Source organism: Sebastes umbrosus, chromosome 5 (assembly GCF_015220745.1).
Source record: "Sebastes umbrosus isolate fSebUmb1 chromosome 5, fSebUmb1.pri, whole genome shotgun sequence".
Taxonomy (NCBI): Eukaryota; Metazoa; Chordata; class Actinopteri; order Perciformes; family Sebastidae; genus Sebastes; species Sebastes umbrosus.
The window spans coordinates 25192664-25212601 of record NC_051273.1 but is presented as its reverse complement, the minus strand read 5'-3'; the positions used below and the strand labels follow the sequence as shown (position 1 = coordinate 25212601).

Genomic DNA, 19938 nt, shown 5'->3' with positions numbered 1-19938 from the left:
GTCAGACGCCCGCCACCATCCCTTCAAAGTGATGGAGTTGGGACGGAGTGCTAGTGGAGTCATCAAGATGCAACTTGAGCCAGAGCACAGTATTTATCTCTAATGAGCCTCTGACTTTGAGGCACATCAATGAGGTGCCTCATTCATAATAAAGAGCTTCAGTCCCGCGGGCAGCAGCTAAATGAACTGGGACCGAACGCAGGCAAACAGTTTAGCCTGCTCCCTCAGCTCTGGAGCATCGGCTGTGATAATTAACCACACAGCTAAAAACCCAGAGAGTTCTCATCGTACCGACACCGGAGATACACATGGGCTGCCGACACGTAATGCGGTCAAATCAGGTTAGGAGATGACAATCATGTCCATCTCCCATTATGAGTCAAACAGGGACAGAACGAGTTAGATTATAAGAGAAAATCCTCCCTTTCCGTAACGTCTGTGCGTAAGAAACGACTGATTACATCTCGGTACCGAGCCTCAAGAAATAATAATTTAAAGACTTGTGGGAGACAAAGTCAGGATTAATTAAACACGGAGCAATTAAAAAAAATTATCTTAAACAACAGACAACTTATACAATGCCCTGTGGATCCCAACACAAACTCAGGGTTTTGTCGCACACTCTCTCCAAATCCCCTGACAAATGATCAATGGATCAACTCTGCAATTCTAATACCCGGAACAAAGCACACAGGGGGATTAGCAATGTTTATCGTCATTATCCTAATAGTTCCCCCATCCAAATGAAATGAATTCCAGGAACTTGTTCGTGCCTCGCAGTGTTTGAGTGCGGGCGTACGGCGCTGAAGAGGCCATCACAAAAACGCCCTCAGACGCGGCCGTGATGGATGGCGTTCGTACAGGTCAGCGCTGACGCTGATGGATCGGCCTCTCAGGCCAACGATCGGAGCCGCAGCCAATGTGACGGAGACGAGGGGAGACGTATGTGGAACGAGACGGAGAGGTGCACGACAGAGCATTCATCACACAGCAGCAGTCACCTGGAAATGTGGGCTTTTTAAGGTTTATTCCTCCTTCCTTTGGTTCTGTTCTGGTTGTGTAACGTAACGATGGAGCTGTTTTAGCCAGAACGTTCTTGAAAATTAGATTTCAGTTGCAGGAGACCACCCGGATTAAATGAAGGTCAAAAAGGAGATAATTCAATAACACAAAAGCTACGCCGATTACTCTGATTGTACACAACTTACACGTTATTATATTTCATTGCAAAGAGTACTTACCTCTATTGTGTGCTGGTCTGTTAAGGAGATGTTTTACCACGACTGGCCAGTACAGATTGTATTGCTGCTGAATAAACTACCAAATGTTACTCTGCCAAAGTCACAAAGTTGCAGAAAAAGGCACATGCTGCCTCCATAAATGTGACTGTATCCAAAGTGGTAACACAGAGCCAGTACTGATCACGGCCACTGACGATATGTCAGCGGCCTTGGCTGCTGTTAACAGAAGTTTAAAGGGAGAGGAGTTACAGTAACATTAGTTTATATGGGATTCATTCATTAATATTAAGATCACGTACTTTAATCAGTCCTCAAAATGTATAATCCTTAATATTTCATGAAATCAAACCCCATTTTTGACACTTTATGGTTCTCAACAACTGTCATTTAATGTATTTTCATTCAGCAATTAACTCTCTATCTAGTAGTTTTCATTGTTAGTAGGGATTCAGACTGACAACAGTCCTACATGTAAACAGTGCTGTTTATGCTACCGGTGGGATAATGATCCAGAAAGTCTAGCTGGAACCACAGTCTGTATATAAAAGTGAAAGTAGTCACCCGTTGGTTTGTGGATTACAGTTTTGAAGCCTGAAGTTTGGCATTTTGGCTGTCCTCATCTTGTTTTTTTGGAGCAAGAATTGTCCATATTTGGACGAGGGAGAGGAGCTGGGGAAAAGCAAAACCCGGGGTGACAAAGTACCGTTTGCATAACAAACGCTAAGTTACCAGCTAATGCTAGCTTGGTTAGCAAGGTGCATCCGTAATTCATTTTGAACTGAGATATTAATTGGGATGCTAATTTTGGCAATCAAAAAACCATGCTTAAACATGCTTGGAGCCTCAAGTAGCCGTTTGAGAAACTGCAGTTTTTTGGCACTTCTGCTTTGGCTTCATTTCTCAGCACAGGAAGTTGCCGCTTGGTTTGAACAGATTACTCAGATTATCAGATGCCGAAACATTGCACATCGGTTTGTAATACTCACAGATATAAATTAAAGTTATCAAAGCGGATTCTATTTAGTAGTAGAAACACGGTGTTCACGTTTCAAAGTAATCTGCCAGGGATCTGCTCTTGCATGTATTTCATTGGCCTGCGTTGCAGCAATAGTTGAGACTGGTTAAACTTTTTTTCTGGGTGACCCTGTGTTGTTTTGCTGTCGCTGACGAACTGGCTCCATTCGAACAAATGAGAGGTTGCGTTTACACAGGGCTACTGTCGAACGCATCCTTCGTAGCGGAGTCATTCCCATGCTGGATTTATACTACCTTCACAGGAAACGATGCATGCATGTAATCCTGAGTTACTGATGTAATCTCATCTCATTGACATCACTGTTTACTGTTCCCTCTCTGTAAAGCGGTATTATGTTACTGCTGAACTAAACCGAACATTTCCTATTGCTGCTAGTGAAGCAGTCACGGAAAACGCACTGTACTTGTCACCGAGATTAGCACCGACCACGACCGTTCTTCAAAAATGCATGAACAAAACAAGACAACAAATATTTTCAACATCTCCTGACAGCAGATGAGTGTCTAATACTGCAGGGAGTAAAGTAAAGAGCAGCCACAGAGAGCTGTTTGATGAAGAGCTGCAGGTGACAGGCTGCACACTTCCAACTTCTCAGCAAGGTGACCCAACGTTACCGTGCCCTGCTGATGTGTGGAAAACTACTCATGCGGTGTACAGCAGGAAATAAGATCACCATTTCAATTATTATTAATGGACGGACCTTCTTTTGGCTGTAAACACACACTGGCTGCTCTTCTGTTGTGTTTAGCTGCTATAAGAGTTTGTTTGGCCCTAATATCATGCGCTAACATTACATTCAGTGTATGTGATCTACAGACGTTACATACTGCATACAATACTTTATTTTTTCCACACTTGTATAACCGTACATGTACATGTTTTCTTTGTTCCGTTCTCTTTTCACTCTCACCCACCTGAGCTCTTTACAGCGGTGACTAAGACGCCGAAACTCTCAGCCGAACATGACTCACTAATTGACCACATTGTGGAGTTCGTGGAAGTACGAAAAAATTGCTCCATTAGCAGCTCTGGAAATGGCAACCCTGCTGTGGTTACTGTTATTTTGCTCCTTGCTGCAATTTAATGTTCAGCCTTTCAAAGGTTCTGTTTCTGGGAACATCTCAGTGTGAGTAATTCATGAATCAGAGTTGAAACAAGTTTTACTTTACACCCTGGTTGTTGTACCCCACTGTGATATATGATATATTAACAGCTGAACACGTGCACACGCTCTCCTGTCCATGCATTAATGGATACAAATGTAACGAGGTGGTTGTGATAGCAATATTAAGTTTAGATCAACATGACTTCAGTTGCTTTTTTGAAATCAAACCAAACGGATCAAACGGCTGGAGTTGACTTTGATTCGATATGTGAAGAGAATTATAAGAGGCCTTGAGTTCAGTCATGGGATTTATTCTGAGATGTAACCAGGCGTTGCTGGCAAATAACTTCATCATTTCACTGATTTAAAGAGTAGGTTTTGCACAAAGAAACTAGAGTAACAAACGATGTAATTGCCATATCATCAGCAATCAAATTATACTTAATGTTTTTTTTTATTTTGAGGTTTTTATATAATTCTGTAGCTTCCCAGTGATGTTCCTTATGCTGGGGCTGCTTGATTTATGGCAAAAATCACAACTATTATACAATTATTTTGGTTAATATTGAGATCACGATTATTCAACACGATTACTCGTCGACTTTGGGAACATCATGCATTTAGAAAGAGCATTTTAAAGTTAAATGCATCACTCTGGTGCACTTTGAGAACAAAATTAAGAGGCGAGATCTATAAAGAAATCAAGTAAACAATTTAATCATAAACACACTGGTTTTATAGATATGCAAAAAGTGCGGTAAACGAGACGTGGTCCATGTTTCAAGACGGGTTGGGTGAGTTGCCGACATCCCCGCACTTAGGACAGTCTACCACGGTTGACAGTCGTGCCGGGACCCTTTAAGGTACATTTTGAACAGATAAATTATCTATATATCGGGATATAAGAATTTTGGCCATATCTCCATATTTTAAGGCACTGAATCACATTTCTTCACACTCCCTGTTAATCACAGAGAAAAACACATGCATGCATGTACTTTGCACACAATCACACATTGCAGTATGACCCAGTACACTACTGTTCTGGTACTGAGAACTTCTTCTGTCAGAATGATCTAGAACTTTGGGGACACAACTGCTTTTAAAACAACCCAGTCCAGAGGCTGAGAGATCAAGGTCAGGTCTATAGACGGAACAAGAAGGGCTGGATCTGAAACACACAGAGAAGCCCCAAAAGAACAGAGAGACACACTCAGGTTGTGCTCTCCTCAAATAAACCAGACAAGTCATCTTCACTGCGAAACCCACATATTTGCGTCCAGCATTGATTCAGTGTTCATTTAGTTAATTAAAACAATGACCAAATGTGTTCTTTAACGACCTTTTTTTTTTTTTTAGACTCAGACGAGACGATGACGAGACAGCCCCGACGTCATTAAACTCTGACGGTGACGATGTCAAACATGCAATATTGTTGATGAAAATAAACAAGACTAAAAAGTAGATTAAAATAAAATCTTTACCAAAATCTCTCTTTATTTTTGTCACCTTCCACCTCCTCTTGACTATTGTTCTACTATAATATTTTTACATGTTGGGTCGGCGGATTGGTTCTCATAACGTGCCGGTGGGTGCGACTCAACCGCGCATCATCAATGAGCGTCAACAGTCAGGAGGACTCGGAATAACTGCAAAGCTGCATTGTTCATCACTCAACCTGTGTTTTTCATCAGAAAATGAAAAAATAAAAGTTTATGTGAAATAAGTTTGACTAAAACTAACAGAAATGTTCAAAAAAATCTGATGACTAAACAGGACAAAGATTAAATAAAGAAAAATAGCTGACAAAATTAAGAGAGAAAATATTTGGACTAAAATCAAATGACTTTTCGGCGACTAAAACTACTGTATGAAGGATGGGACTAAAAGTAATACGCATTTTCATCTTAAGACTAAATCTCAAATAGCTGCTAAAATTAACACTGCATTGATTCTACATATCTTCCTCCCATCATCCACCCTGTGACGCCCCACTCATACTCACATGCATGTACTGTGTCTATGACATGTGCACATGTGAGCTCCTCCTACTTCCTCTGCTCGACTGCACCAGCGATTCATTATCTCATAATTATCATGACATTTAAGCTAAAGCACAAAAGGCCTCTCTCTGCTTCGCAGTAATAAATAACACTTAAACGTATTACTGTAATAACTCCGTGGATGGATGAGACGGCTTCCATGTATTTCCTCCTCTCTCTCTCTCTCTCTCTCTCTCTCTCTATCTCTCTCAGTTCGTCCTCCACACAAACACTCGCTGTGGTTGATTCACTTGATTAACCCTGAGTGGAGGACACTGTGTCTTCACGGGGGGTGCTTCAAATAAATATAGACTTATACAAAGAGAGCGCACAATTACAGCCGGGTCTCTGCGGCCACTTAGAACCTGAAATAGCATCGACTGGGCAGCGGTGGGAGATTTATGGAGCCCAGAGGCTTCACCTTCCTCCGGGGCAGGGAGCGCAGAGCGAGTCCCAGTCGCAGGAGGATGCTCGCTCAGGCCAGAGGGACCATTACGCATCAACTGGGATACTGGACACCAGTGGTTGCCTAGGCTGTAGGCAATTATTATCATATATATACACTTCTGCATATCGAATACATCAGCCAGCTACTCACAAGGGAATTGGGTGTATGCACACAAAGCTGTATTTTGCCAAACAAAGTGTGTGCTACTTTAAAATAAAGTTTGTGCTACCCCTCTGATGCCAAACTATGAATAATTCTATTTCTATTTATTCGCCCGGCTTTTATCTCAGTGAGACATATGAATCACCCTGGGCCCATGTCCCCTAGCGAGTGTGTTTTTATCTGCCTGTTGTTCTTACTATTCCTAAAATCTCCTTCCTCTCTCCAGCGGCCTCTAATCTCTCTCATCAGTGTTCCCGCTCTCTTTCTTCCTCCCAGTCAGAGTCACCACCACCACCCCCCCTTAAGTCTAAGCACCGCTGGTAGCAGTAGGTATTTCGGAGCCGCCTCTCCCCGCCTTCTTCAAAATGTCATCCTCTCATGTTGTCACGTGGCATTTGGAGCGAGTCCTCCGGGGCCGGCCCGTTTGAAGTATTGATTGAAGTGCCCTCGTCCCCTGAGTGCCATTACGTAACAAGCATGCAAAAATCCACAAAGTCAGTGAGAGGGAGGGACAGGGAGAGTGTAAAGAGAGATAGAGGGAAGCCGGGAGGGAAGGAGGAATTGGATGAAGGAGAATGAGATTGAGAGGATCGAGAGGAAAGCCACTGCAGAGAAGTGTGGATGAGAGGAATCTGAATCTGTGGCTCATCCATCAGAAAATGCTCGAAAACCTGGACAAGTGCAAACCAATGTCGTAGATCAAGCTGCTGAAAATGGGCCGGAGAAGGAAGGAAGGAATCTTTACTCCATCATTATTGTTGTGTCTTATCATAGGATCACAGAGATGCTTGATGTGTTGCTCAGAGACGCAGGAGGAGAGCACATTTCCTTGCAGAGAGAAGAGATGAGGAAAATGAAAGTGGGCTACGGTTCTCAGAGGAATGAAAAAGCTTTTTATTTACCACAAGTGCACAACAGAAAGGATCAATAATTTGACAGTTGAGAGTTTGTTGTTTCAAAAAGTGTTTGGTGAACATGCTGACGGGAAAGTAAAAGCTGCTCGTAAGCGTATAAAGACTGATATTGTGGAAGATAGCAGCGGTGAATCGTACATCAGATTGAATTGCTGTCAAAAAAAAAAAAGATTTACTTCTGATTACACCTATTTCTAAAACATGAACATGCATTAATGTTTCTCCTATTTCACTGTACCATTGAGGCATGCAAACACTTACTTACACACTAGGCTTGCCGCGGTACTCGGTGTTAAGCTAAGTTCAAACTACACAACTTGCTGTCTTGTCGGGAGTCTTTAAGTCATTGTGCTCGTCACACACTACAAGATCTTTCACCAGGAGGAATCCCAGATGAGGTCTCCAATCTAACGTTTTCTCATGAATAACGAGAAATACACGGTAAATGACGTGATACCATTCGTGAGACACACTACTGATACTGTTTTTGGCACGTGTTCACAAAATAGCCTATTTCCACCGGTTTCTACACCGTTTTTTTTTACTATTTATTCCTCCAGGTGCAACAACAACTTTGCTCCGTGTTGCAAAAGCAGTACATACATTAAGTTCCTGTTGTTACAGGCGACCGCTCCTCCCACAGGTTTACATCAACCCGTGTCTTGCACTCTAATTGGCTGTAGCTTGTGGTCGAACTCACCGACAGGTCCAGATATTTAGCATGCCAGATATCTGGAATGTGTCTGCAAGGCATTGGCGAGCGTTGGCGAGCCTCTCGGTGAGCATCTTTGAGCAGTTCACGCAAGACGCACGAGCACCGATGTGCAAGCAGTGAGCCAATGTTGATTTGCCTCTAATCTGGGGCTTTTTGTCGGGGAGCTCCAAAAGCTGTCGGAAGCAGAAAATCAAGGCTAAAGTCATGTAATGTGAACTAGACACTACAAGGTGTTCGAGCATACACCGATTACATAACTTGCTTACCACTAAAATAAGCAAAAATTTAGTTAATTTTTGCTTATCAGCGCCCACGTTCATAAAAAAAAACCAAAAAACTAATTTGTTAAATACTAAGCATGTTATCAGTACATAGTTGTATGATTGACGCAACAATTATAAACTGAAAGTGTCTGCTCCGTACGGAGTCTCAGCACAGAGTGGTAGGAGTCAGATTTCACACACTTCACGGGATGAAAGAGAGTTGACAGACAAGGCGATTGCGGAAGATTTGGTCTCACAGCAAAAAGCAAAAGCATCGTTTTGGCAATATTTCAGATTTAAACCCAGTGCTAAAGGAAACCATGACGTTGATGAGGCAATCTGTAAACTTTTGGTATGAAGCCGTGTGGAGGAAATAACGGTCACGGTCGGTGACGCAGCGTAGCAGCAAAAGCTGGACCAGAGAGGCCAGACAGCCATCCAATGTTAAAGATCTAAGTAAGCGCTCTACACATATTGAGCGTCATCTTTTCTTATAAAATGTCTAGTGAAATCGGTAACAAGTTTATAAATCGGCATCCCTATTACATGCATTATATTAAATATTTTATTTAGCATCATCATGAGACAAAAAAAGCCTCTGACATGGTGAAATAATCCAGGATGTGGAAAGAACCCACATTGAAGACTGATGTCCACCCCCTCATGCCCTCAGTGCTCACACACACACGCACACACACACACACACACAAACAGGAAGGATGGTCGTTGTTACACAAGGTCTTGGTTTGACACGCAGGACTCCCCACCATGATGTACGACCTGTCTTCAAAGGTGTCAGAGATGAACGTCGCTGTGAGGACGGACTCAATATGTGACCTTTGACCCACGTCAGACCCTTGAACTGCGTGTTATTCTCCTGGTGCTTCAGGATGGCCAGACATGTGTGTGAATGTGTGAGAGCCGGTCTCATATTTACCAGCAGACACTCACTATACGATACTCACTATTTCCTGTGTTCCACTGACCATTTTTTTAATTTGTATCGGAGACATCTTCAGGCGTATTGGAGTGAACACACTGTTTTGAAAACAATTACCCAAAAGGCTGAATATAAAATCATCCAGTGAACACTGTCTTGCCTTGTTTTCTCTCATGAATCATCTGCCCACTATTCAAATCTGTCTTGTGATTCAAATGTTTGGTATTTGTCCTGTCAACATTTGTTTTTGGAGATTGGAGGACAGAGTTGTGTTTATGGAAATCTTTGCCTCCCCTAAAGTTATTTTCCACTATCGGGACATCTTGTGCTGCTTTCTGCCTTTGGATAAAAACATGTGTTCAATACTGACCCAAAAAAGATTTTCATGAAACCAAACCTCATTTTTGATACATGCTCACTGTATGGTGGGCATTATTTCTGCAAAACTCATTCAGTGTATTTACATTTAGCTTGTGTTTTGATAGTGGTGGAGTCCGCCATTCCTGTGCTGGATTCAGATTGCCTACCTAAACACGAGGGATTCACAGGAAACGATGTATGTTAAATCTAGCACAGTTTTATCTCACTGATATCAGCTTCAATGTATTAAGTTATTGCTAATGCAATCGCCCAATTCACACCAGAGCCGTGGCGAAGTTCGGCCTGCGGCAAACTGCCATGCAATGTCTATGAAAAGCTGCGGCGGCCGCTCCCAAGCTCAGTGAGCTGCGGCCGTTTGATTCTGCGGCAAAGTGCGGCCAGAGAGGACCTGCAGCCAATCGGTAAACGGATCCTGTGTCATGTTGACCTGTGTTACAAAGAAATTCTTCCCGCCTGAAACACATGAACACGCCTCCCGGCTTAAGAGAAATGTAAGTTATTGAGGCGTGCTGCACTTCGCCGCTGCCTGGTGTGAATTCGGCATAACCTAACATTTCCAACTGCTGCTGCTTCATTTTGAAATTATTCAAATGGAAAAACATGAATTGGCTTTTGTTGTGAAGCAACCACAGAAAAAAAGAATGTGTTTGTCACCACTCCTCACTGTTAGCGCTAACTGCACCACGTCTACAAATCAATACATGGCACTTCTTACAAAGAATGTGACAACAAGGCGTCACCAAATTAACCAGGACTGAAATGTTAAGAACTAAAGCGTGGAGATGACTGTATGCTGGTAAAAGAAGCTTCTGTACTCAGTTTTCCAGCCTCTACAGTCAGTAAACTGTAAACTTGTACTACTTCATCTAAAGACATTTTCCTTCGTCTCCATCTCAGCACGACATTTCATTTCTGGCTCGACTCAAGTCTTTGATTGTTTCTGGTATACTGCAGGTCGAAGAGGAGGAACCTCTCTGACTGCTCGTCTCTCTGTCTCCTTTCATGCCGGGTCTTTCCCCGTGCTTTTATCTTAACAATGTCTTGTTGGCCTGCTGTCTCTCCTCCAAACAGAGAGCAGACCTTTCTCATAATTAACTCCGGTGACTTTCTCCTACCCAGAACCACTCCCTCTGCCAGCCAGCCAGCACACGAGCACCAGGGCAGCTCCTCTTTGATTTTATGATGCACAACGTTCCCCTGAGAGGCATTTTGTAAGGTGAAATAAAAACAGAATATCTACAGTAAAGCTGAGATCACTGTAGGTGAATGTCATCTGCGTGAGCTCCTGTGTGATGGCTGCATGACAGGAAGCCATCAATGAGAGTTAGTTAAAAGGTCCTGTAAAAGCTTTTCAGCTCTGGCAGTAAAACAGATTCATCTGCCTCCCTGTTTGACTGTTTGACTGAAGAACAAAAGAGCTGCTTCCATTTATAGGGCTTTTAGAGCAGAACACTGTCTAATTTTACATCAGCAATTACCTACAAACGTCATGATGAACTCCTCTCAGTTTCCGTGTAGTCCTGTGACAGCTGCAGGTAGCGGTGTGGGCGTTGTTGGCATTTTTAAAAGGGCAGTTTATATGAATGCCACACATACCACCCATTGTTTTCTATTCATGAGTGTGTCACTAATGAACCACGGTATCAACCTCTAATAGAGATGTCACGAGAACTGATACTGATGTACCAAGTTGATGCTAAAATTCTGAGAGTGACGATACTCATTTCAGGGCTTGAAATGGCGTCCCGTCGCCCGTCTAGGTATGGGTATTGTTACCATTTTAACGGTACTACTACTCTTACCGATACTGCTTATCGATCCGGTACTTTTAACGATTCTCTTTGTTGTACTTTAAGAGAAAGAATCATGGTGGATGGGGCAACGAGTGATGAACTACGAGCTAGTCTGTCAAAAACGGTGTATTTCTCCATGGACCTCACTATCATCATCATATATCTAGGGGTGGGGGTAATTTGTGAGGGAAATATCTTTATTCTTTGATTTTTGGGTTGCTGGAAATTTTTGTATAAATATTTCCTGACAATGACTTCTATATTTGACTTCTCTGACTACATACATGCTGAAAATCAAACATTTTTACTGTATTAATTTAGATATTTTACAAAGTAAAAAGTAAAAGTATCAAATTGCAAACATATGGAATCGGCACCCAAGTATCGTGATAGTATTGAATCAGGAGATAGGTGTATCGTCCCAGCCTTAACAGCCTTAACAGCCATCTAACGTTAAAGACCAATGAAAGCCTTCTACATATAGTGAGCACCATCTCTTCTTGTAAAATGTCCGGTGTAACCGGTGGGAAAATGTCCTCACCGTGACATCCCTGGAGAACACTTTAGCTTCTTTCTCTACCTGGCTGCAGCTGTAAAATCACAGACTAGATCCGTATTAAACAGAACCAGCTTCCACAAAATGTAATTTACAAAGTGGTCTGCCTAATAATGCAATCATCCCTGGTTATTACCCAGGATTGAGCTTCTCTCTTTGAACTCCTCCTCATCATCATCATCTCTGTATCAACGTGTCTTTAAGCCACCTCCTGCTGATCTCAGAGATAAGACGTGTTCTCCAGCTATAGCTCTCCCATCCGTCATAGAACGCTTATGTAACATCTCCACATCCCATATGTATATATGCATCTACGCGCTCGTGATGGGAACGGTGAGGAAGGCTGTCGGGGCGGACGCCGAGGAACATTTTCATGAGTGTCAGGACTCACTTTGAAGATTAAGAGGGGAGATATCATCATCGTGCTATGCACACATAGGAGGCTGGAGCTACCGCAGTGCGACTCCTCGGGAGGAAACTCAAGGCCGTCAGCTGAATATCCAGCGCACACAGAGACGCACACATCTGTGTTTGTTCATGTCTGAATATTAACAAGTTTTGTCAGAGCTTAAAATTTAAAATCAACACCACGCTGTCATCATGAAGTATCCTCAACAAGAACAGTCTCTGCTTGTTGCTAAGCAATAGCCACCTGACACCTGCAGATTTAAGCCTTCAAACCATCAAAGTTTAGCTTTTTTTCACCTCTTTTTTCATCTGGCCCAAAACAAAACTCTAAGAACAGCTTATTTAAACATGGAGGAATAACTGCATGAATAACTGATAGGGATGCACCGATTTATAAGCCGAACATCGGTCGGGGCCGCCGCATCGTAGTCCTGCGGCTCCGTCATGGGTCCGTCCAGCCCAGACAGCTGAGGCAGCGAGGCCTGAAAGCAGCACCAGCAGAGCGGGGCTCTTTATTCGCTCCCCGTCCGTCCACTAGGCTTGTCACGGTAGTCTGTGTTACCGTCGGGCACACACCGATTACATTACGCGCCGACCGGCCACACCGTCATTTCGCTTTTTTTGTTCATTTTGGTGTATCAGCGCCGTGTTATCAATAGATAGTCGGACAACAGACGCTATAAACTGACAGTGAATGCAGCAGGTGTCATATTTCACACACACACATGGGACGAGAGAGGGTCGACAGACCGAGAGATGGCGGAGGATTTGGTGTGAAAAGCAAACACACCTATTTGTCAATATTTCAGATTTAAACCCAATGCTATAAGGAAACCATAATGTTCATTAAGGTAAACGCCACAAGGAGGACAGAACGGTCACAGCCGGTGTGCACGGCGCCGCGGTGCACGGTAAAGTTAGACCCCTGTGGCCCCGCAGCTTCTTTTTTTAAGTATTTTTCATGTGAAAGAAGGTTTGTTAAAGGTTGTTTCATAAATTTGTATAAGTGTATTTGTGCTCATTCAAAGACAGTGTAATAAAATGCTGAATGACTATATTTCTTATAATGAAGAGGTCTTTGTTTCTCCGGCACAAGAGGGGAATAAATAACAGCAAAAACAAAATAAACAAAAACATCTGTGTGAGCTATCAGCCAAATTGTTATTTCAAATATCTGTATCTGTATCGTTGCATCCCTATGAACTGACACGCTCATCCACATGAACACACCTATGTGAGGTCAGCCGGTTGACTCCGTATGGGGCCGACTCGGCTGACCTCGCGGCTCGCGGGTTACCATCCATCACAGTCCGTCAGGCCCAAGGTGAGTGTTTGTGATCAGGCGGCCCGCGGAGCCACGGAGACAGCCAACCGTAGAGAGCCTCAGCGGTGAGGTCAGGGGTCAGGGGTCACGCCTGTTCCCACAGTAGCAGAGGGGGCTTGTCTCTGTTCACTGTCACCTCATCAACACACGTACGGCGTTTGACCCCCATGTATTACAGAGACAGAGTAATCCCTGTTTCAGTAAGAGCAAATGAGAGAAAGCCTTGTAAACACTATTTTTTCTAATTCCAATGTGAGGATTGCTCCAGAGTGCCGTGGCAGCTCTGGAAGCCCGCGTCAATTAGTGAAGTCATCCAAAGTGCAGATTATTTTTAGTATGAGAATGACACCATTTCAATCTCTGACACCATTAAATCTAATAAGTCACTGTAATGACTGGATGGCTAATTAGTCCCCTAATTGTCTGTCTAAATTACCAAAAACTCTGCGTTACTGAGTGAACCACAAGATATTGTGTCACTCTATCGAAGCTTCAAACCCTTCACAATCGTCCTGGTCCAGCTCTAAGTCTGGACCAGCACCTGGGAGTTGTGATGTGATCATGATGGAGTCTGACATGTTTGCAGAGAGCTGGGACCTCAGTAAATGTTTTAAATACTCCAGAGAAGAGGAAGAGAGCAGCAGCAGTCACCGTCTCCTGGGAGAGTCTGGAGGGCTGAAGCTATAGAAAGTGTCAGAGCCAATGTGGGAGGAAACCGCTCTAAAAGACAGACAGAGGCGTTAAAGAGGATGAGACCCAGAAAAGAAGTGTTTATCTCTGTCCCCCATTTACCCTCCTCTTCCTCCGATCCTCATCATCACAACTTGGCAAAAACAGAGCTTCAATTCAAGAAACATTCACACTAATTATAACACAAATTACAGGATGGTTATTTTTAAGAAACAAACTAATACAGTATCATTATAATTAGATGCCAAATACCTTGAGGCGGCGCAAATTAGAGATGTAGGAATTGCAATATTATGTTCTGTGATACCATATTGACTCTCAAAAACACTGTATTGATTTTTGACAAACGCAAAAGTCTGTTACACGATAGGTCGGCCGAGTGTTGGAGTTTCTTCATTGGCCGTTGCTCTTTCAAAATGAAAGGGCGGGAACAGTCTGTTATGCAAATGAGCCCGTCCAGCGCGATGAGTCCGACTCCCGAAACTTGGACCGAGCTGTAAAGTAGGCGATTTAGTTTGAAAATGAAACCAGATTCAGCAGTGGCATCGCCTATTTCTCTCTTAAAATGTTTTCAGAAGTGGATTTTGGTGGATTGTTTAGACGGAATAACAGAAAGTTTACGAGCAGGCCACCATGTTGTTTCCTGTTTGAAACGGCGAGCAGAAAACCAGGAACCAATCAGGTGCATTCAACGAGAGGATACGTCACCAGTTGAACGGCCAGTTGAGAGGAGCAGCGCGTCCCCCTAGTGTCCTCGCCGGACCTGGTGGACATGTACCTCTTGATTTAACATCATAGACATGACCACGGACTATAAGTGGAACAATTTAGCCACAAATTCACAGACTGACCGAACACGGTCCAGACATATACTCGGTTTGGACCGAGTCTTGTTTATATGCAGTCAAAACTTTTTTTCATTTGCAAATATATGCATCCTCTCAGTGCATGTGCCCTCTCAAAGGAGTGCTATACTGTATGTTGGATGTTGCACACTAATGCAGATCCCACTGTTCTGATTGCATAAAAAAACAAAAAAAATCTTTTTTACTCAGATTTTATGCACATGGTGGCGTCTTCTTTATGCTATGACAGAAAAAAAAACATTGTCAGGTCAGATGTAGGTTTTTTTGTATGCTAACAAATACATTTCTATTTGACTTTGTTAAAATCAGTCACAGGTGTGTTTTTACTTACAAAGCTATTCTTGGTAAAATTCCTAACTACTTATCTTCTCTTTTAAATTTAAATTATGGAAATTACAATATCCATTCGAAGGACTTTTCTGCACCTACTGCATGGAACGATCTACAGACTGATCTTAAGCTTCAAAATATAATAACCCTGAACGAGTTTCAAAATATGTTAAAATCTATTGAGTCCAGGATGTTGGTTTAAAAATGTTTTATTTTTTATGTTAATTGTTGAAACACTGTGTTGCCTGGTTAAACAAAAGCTAAATAAATAAATGTAGCTCACTTAGAATATGGCTAGTAAACCTGAGGAACAGGCGAGTCTTTTTCAGAAAGAGCAATGAAAGAAATGCTCAATGAGAGACTGCATAGAGAAGCTAATTCAGGGATGACTTCAGGACTTCAGCTCTCTATAGTATCTAAATTGCTCCACAATCCTCTCTCTCCAAAGAACAAACCAACACTGTAAAAACCTCCGAGACCTGCGCTGTAAAACAGATAAACTGTTCAAGACGATCACAGCACCAGAACTTATTTTTCAGGGAATTGTTTCTCTGAATTAAATGCTATGCTTGTCTTCAGTAATGAGTTCACACATTTTTATTATATTACAGTAAAGTGACCACGAAATCCTATTTTCACATTATCAGACTGCGAGTTGCTTCAATTTCCTTGTTTGCCTGAAATTGGGTTTTTAATAGTATTTGGGGACATTTTTTGGAATAGAGAGAATATGTGTTTCTCGGGGTACGTACACGGTATGAATACCTCTGCAGCGAGCCAAGCTGTGACAATCACAAGCAAGGAAGTTGTAATAAAAACAAAATTGGAAATCAGTGACTAAGAAACAATGGCTGAACTAGACATGGGCAGATAAGAATACTGACTACAGGGATGTGGACTGCCTCAGCCAGGAGCGAGACACTATTTCAATGTGGACAGCTCATCAAGATGACTGACAAGCGTGGGGGCACAACCCAAACCACCTCCGCCAGGAAGGGCACGGCTAACAATACACTCGCCGCCTCCAGAAGAGAAGTCTCCTTTTGTTCATTTGAAGTATTTCTTTGAGGTGCATATTTCTCTTTTCTTTTGTCCTGATCCCGGTGCTCCTGCTTTCACCCTGGTTGCAAACTCTAGGTGCAGCTGAGGGGAGAGGATCTATCATTCCCATCAGTTGAGAGAACTCCAGGAGTGTTATTACTTTGAGCCAAGCCATTAAGCTTTTACCCCAGAGCGATCGATGGCAGATGCTGGAGGGGTTGTTTATCTTTTGTCTTCTTATCAGAGCGGCAAACGGAGAGGTGGGGGCACAGAGAGGGAGAGGTTCGAGAGGAGAGGAGGCAGACCGACGGAGAAAGAGAAATGGAGCAAGGCGAGAACACCTTGTTCCAGTCGAGGCAACAACTTTGACTTATAATTCAGCGCACAGTCCGTTCGTTCGTTCGTCGCCTTTTGATTTGCCAGAATTCATGTGAGGAGCTTGACACGTTTGATGTGGGAGATCAGTGATTAGACAAGGTTATGTGAAAGGCTCACAGCCTGCTGGGGAATGACTCAGTATGTTAATCAGATGAACTGAAAGTCCTGCTTCGTATCATTAAGCTCACTAACGTAACAGATTAGCCACATCATGCAACACTCAAAGTCTACCTGCATGTTTTTGGTTTAATATTTTATCTGATGCAAACCTCCTCATTAAGGCAGCTCTCTGATGTTTTGAGCTCTGAATCATATCAGTGAGTGACTGCTAGAAGGTGACTAATGCCTGGAACACATTTAACAAGAATCAAGCCAATTTTGGGCCCGATCTCCCCCCACCCCCCCTCCGACAATCATCATCAACGCCCCGATTTTTTGATGGTTGTAAAGACTATCTTTCCAGATGTTCCAGTGGTGTGAGGTATGTTAAGTGGGTTTTTTACATCCCCCGATCGGCTTGGAAATCCATCCTGGCCGCACTGATTTCAAATCCTAAATAATAAACTGGGGCTGTCAAAGTTAACACGATAATAACGCGTTAACGCACATTTGTTTTAGCGCCACTAATTTCTTTAACGCAATCGATCTTCCGGAGATTGTACCGGGCTAGAGTGAAAATACTGGTATCATATGAAACTAGAAAACTTAATGAATCCATTGGTACCAACCATGTCAAGGACGCCAAGTAACGCTGCAAACTTCCACTAAATTTTGGCGAGGGAAAAACTGTCATGTCCATTTTCAAAGTGGTCCCTTGACCTCTGACCTCAAGACATGTAAATGAAAAGGGGTTCTATGGGTACCCACAAGTCTCCCCTTTACAGACATGCCCACTTTATGATAATCACATGCAATTTAGAACCAAGCTTACTGAAGAAGGAAGGACAACCACCACCGTCATGGCAGCCGCGGCAAATGCATGAGCTAATGCTAAACGTGAAGCATAAAGTAGTAGTAAGATGGAGCTCAGAAATGGAGGAGCAACTTGTTGATTTGTGGTGTTTATTTAACGTGTCTCGATGTCTTCATCCATCCATCCTTTATGAATTTTCAGTACAAAGAAAAAGCTAACATCGCTAATTCTTCCTGCCCGTCGTCCGTCATGTTTGTTTACACTAAAGTCACGTTTGATCACGAGATATTCTGCGAGATTTCTGTTTTTTTTAAGTGGGGACTCTTGTTGTTGATGAATCTGTTAGTGTGTTTGGGCTTTTTTGGCCAAATCGTTACTCCTCCACACACTATAGGAACAAAACTGTTAAATGTATCATAACATGTCGTTATGTGTGGGCTCTCTCACATTTTAAACATCTGTTAAGATTTGAAAAATCTTTTAGTGTGGGCCAGCCTTTATGAAAAAGTGTGGGGCGCACACACACACACACAGAGAGGAGAAACTGCTTTTCCAAACCCTGAGATGTGTGAGAAATCCTGATGAAAGCCGCGCGAGTCGCCACTAACAAGGAAGATGGACCGAGCATGAAGCAGAACGACGAAAAGCAGCTGTCTGGAGACGTTTCCCTCCCTTTCTTTCTCCGTCTGTCTCTCGTCTCGTAAACACACTCAGACATTCACAAACTTTCACCCCCGTTTCCTTTCATCAATACTAACTTCAAAGCCCGCTTGTTAAAATGTGTTAATTCCTTCTCATAAATAAGGTAAAAACACACAGCGAGCTGGCATTATAGTCAATTAATCTTCATGATTATGAGATGTTTTCTTCATCCTGCCTTATTTTTCTAAATCTGTTTATTCATCTACCGTCTATCCCCTTCAGTCCATTAATGCTCTTATTCATCCTCTCAGACGCTCACTCTTCTTCCCTTTCTCTCCGCGTCCCCTGCCTCATTTAATTCAGCGTTAACTTCATTATAATTACCCAGATGATGCAGCGTACAGGTGTGAGCAAAGATGACTTTCAGATCAGATAATTATGTGTTTTTCTCAGAGTCTGGAGATTGTTTATCTGACACAGCAAATCCTCATCTCACCTTTTATTAAATTATATAGAACCATAACTCTGTTTTTTGTTAGTTAGAATTGTAGGCTCTAATAAAACAATGTGGTGTATCAGAGACTCATTAACTGCATGCAGTGTTTGTAATGTCCAGATTGTACGTTGTGGCGTGCTCGGGAGGTGTGAATCCCGTTGTGTTTACCGGACATGAACAGGGCTGGTGTGTGCCTGTTGAAAGGGCCCATTGATAGGCCTGAAGCCGGGGCATTTCCTGCTGAGCGGCCGCTGACAGCGCTAACGGCGCTCTGGGGAGGCGCCTGTCAGCAGCTTCCACTCTCCATAAACCAGCAGCTTCAAGTATCAACAGTGTCTGGAGGTGGACAGAGGTCAGAGTGGAGGTGAGGAGGGACCAGTTGTCCTTCCACCAGAGCACAAAGCTCTCGAGTATTTTTCACTCTTATTTCAGTTTACCACACATCAGGTGTCTAGCTCTTAATGACAACCTTCACAATGCCACTCTCTTCCAAGTTCGTTATTTTCTATATCAGGATATGTTGAGTGTACAATCAGGCTTATATAATGGTCCTTTACCACAAGAAAATGAGAGAAGCTGTGTTAAAATATCATACATTTCTTTACAGTCAATTTAACTGTCATTAGTTAGTTTCCTCAGTGAAATGTAATTGGACTGACTGTAACTGGAATAGAGCACCTTGGGGAACAGTCATTTGATGAGGAAACATAATAAACAGCCGTTGTAAAGTGCGGCGAGCTGCTAGGTTATGTCCATGAAAAGCTGCGACGGTCGTTTGATTCCGCGGCTCTGCGGCCGGGAGGCGTGTTCATGTGTTTCAGGCAGGAAGAAATTCTTTGTAACACAGGTTAAGATGTCGCAGGCATCACAGGATCTGTTCCGTGATTGGTTGTGGGTCCTCTCTGGCCGCACTTTGCCGCTAAAAGTTAAACTTTTCCCAATTTTGTTTGGCCGCACTTCACCGCAGAATCAAACGGTCGCAGCTTCCTGAGCTCGAGAGCACCCGCTGCAGCTTTTCTTGGACATTGCACAGCAGCTCGCCGCAGGCCGCACTTCGCCACTGCTGGTTATTATGTTTATTCATCAAATGACTGTTCCCTGAAGTGATCTATTTTTTGTGTTCTTTATTTATGCTCCTCTTGTCATTCACATTCACTTCCAAAATGATGCGACTGGAGGCCCTTTGCAAGGTTTTCTTCTAATGATTGGATTTTATTAGACTCAAGAGAGCCTCAATAAGCAGCAGTGGACCCT

General features: G+C 42.9%; 1 protein-coding gene across 1 annotated transcript in view; it reads right to left on the bottom strand.

Moving 5' to 3' along the window:
• The window catches only part of lnx1 (ligand of numb-protein X 1), a 91860-nt gene that overhangs the window by 67722 nt on the left and 4200 nt on the right, over positions 1 to 19938 (bottom strand). The window lies entirely within an intron of this gene.